Raw genomic sequence first — 2,002 nt, forward strand, 5'->3', positions numbered from 1 at the left:
GAGAGAGAGAGAGAGAGAGAGGGAGAACAGATGCATCTGGAAGCATCCAGCAGAGAGAGAGAAAGAAATATATGGCAGCACATGGGCAGACTGGACTTAGCCAAGGCTGGAGAAGTGAGGGAGCAGGAGAGAACAGGAGTGATAGTGAGGTAGCAAGAGATGGAGACTGGAACATGGCAGGAGACACTAAGAGAATAAGTGAGAGTAAGAATGAGTGTCTGGGAGGGAGCTGGGGAGTAAGGAGGAGATGAATGGGGCTGGGATGACAGCGTGGGCTTTGAATTATATAATAGGTACCTTCAAATAGGGGAAGCCTGGAAGCTGGCATAGGCTTCCATATGCAGCCACCAGTATATGTCAATGAAGCCATATGTCCCTTCTACCAGAGGTAAGGGAAATGACTCCTTTTAGCAATTGAGAACCAGTTTCACAAGTTCCTGAAAAACACTGGCTTTTATCCATCCACCGGAAATCCTCCCATAGTCCAGCTTGAGCTCATTTCCGGATATTTGGACAGACTGAGAGACACAACAAATGCTGTTTCATTGTCTCTGTTCTTGTGGCAGAGAAGAAAAACATGGACTTTAGTATCAAGCGAGTTGCTTGTGAACAGGTTGCTTCTTGCCATCACTAAGACGGGAGCTCTGACTTAACAACATTAGGAATAAAATTTAGTCCTCACTGGTTCAGTATGGGGTCTGACCAGGGATGCGTCAGCTGGGAAAGGTGTACCTTACCCACTGGTCCTTCAAGGAAACCTGCTTTGCAGGGCATCTCCTCCAGAGACAGCCTTTTCTTTTCTTTTTCTTTTTCTTTTTTTTTTTTAAGGAAAACACTTTGCAGTCTGGGTCTTTTATTTCTTTTTTCTTTTAATTTATTTATTTATCATATGAAAGTACACTGTAGCGGTCTTCAGACACACCAGAGGGCATCAGATCTCATTACGGATGGCTGTGAGCCACCATGTGGTTGCTGGGATTTGAACTCAGGACGTTCAGAAGAACAGTCAGTGCTCTTAACCACTGAACCATCTCTCCAGCCCCCTTTATTTCTTTTTTGTACATTAGGCCACAAATTCATATGGAATGGGCTCCAGCAGCCCAGGCTCTTTTCTGAGGTCCTCACAAAGTGCGCTTCTCTGGGTGGCACAGGCTGGTGCTTCAGCTGAACCCAGGTGCCCTTCTCTTTGGCTTCCTTTTTCTCCTGGTCGTTCTCCTTCACCCGCTTCAGGAAGCTGTCTCTGCTCTTGGAGTGCTTGATGTGCTCAATCCGCACATTGATCCTCTTGGCCAGAATCTTGCCCTTAACTGCTTGTTTACAATGATGCCCACGGTATGCTGGGTGACATTGTAGACTCTTCCAGTTTTGCCGTGGTAACACTTATGGGGCATTCCTTTTTGAACAGTGCCCATTCCCTTGATGTCTACAATATCACCCTTCTTTTAGATCCACATGTATGTGGCCAAAGGAACAATTCCATGTTTCCTAAAAGGCCTAGAGAACATATACCGGTGCCTCTCCTCTTTCCATTTGTGTTTGCCATTTTGGCGAGTTACTGCAAGATGGCTACCACGGCCCGAGACAGCCTTTTCTTAACTTCAGCATACAGGACAACCATGGTTCCAAAAAGCCAATGACTTCAGCTCTTGGTTGCTTAGCCCATAATTTTGGAAGCCAGGCTTTGTGCTGGGCTGAGGTGGCAGAAAACAGTTGAGAAGGTCACAATTCTTACCTTAAGACTGCTTGGAAGGATACTTGCAGATGGATTAAAAACAAAGAAATAATAAAGGAAGGAAGGACCTGGCTGCTCCCAGGTATGGTGAAGGAGGTTTATTAGAGATCAAAGGAAGAGCATCGTCAGAGGCAGGGACATCTGGGAAAATCCAGAGTGAACATGAGCCTGGCCATGTGACCAGAGAGGGTTAAGGAGAGAAGCTGACAGCCAAGAGATTATCCAAAAGAGGAAAGGGTAGACAAAAAGGACAGGTAACCAAAATGGCTG

The 2,002-nt window shown here is 46.0% G+C and overlaps 1 pseudogene; it reads right to left on the reverse strand.

The window, feature by feature from the left end:
* Positions 1–1,063: 1,063 nt before the first annotated feature.
* On the reverse strand, positions 1,064–1,543 carry LOC116100591 (annotated as a pseudogene).
* Between the last annotated feature and the right edge of the window lie 459 nt (positions 1,544–2,002).

The sequence above is a fragment of the Mastomys coucha genome, unplaced genomic scaffold (genome assembly GCF_008632895.1).
Source record: "Mastomys coucha isolate ucsf_1 unplaced genomic scaffold, UCSF_Mcou_1 pScaffold21, whole genome shotgun sequence".
Classification (NCBI taxonomy): domain Eukaryota; kingdom Metazoa; phylum Chordata; class Mammalia; order Rodentia; family Muridae; genus Mastomys; species Mastomys coucha.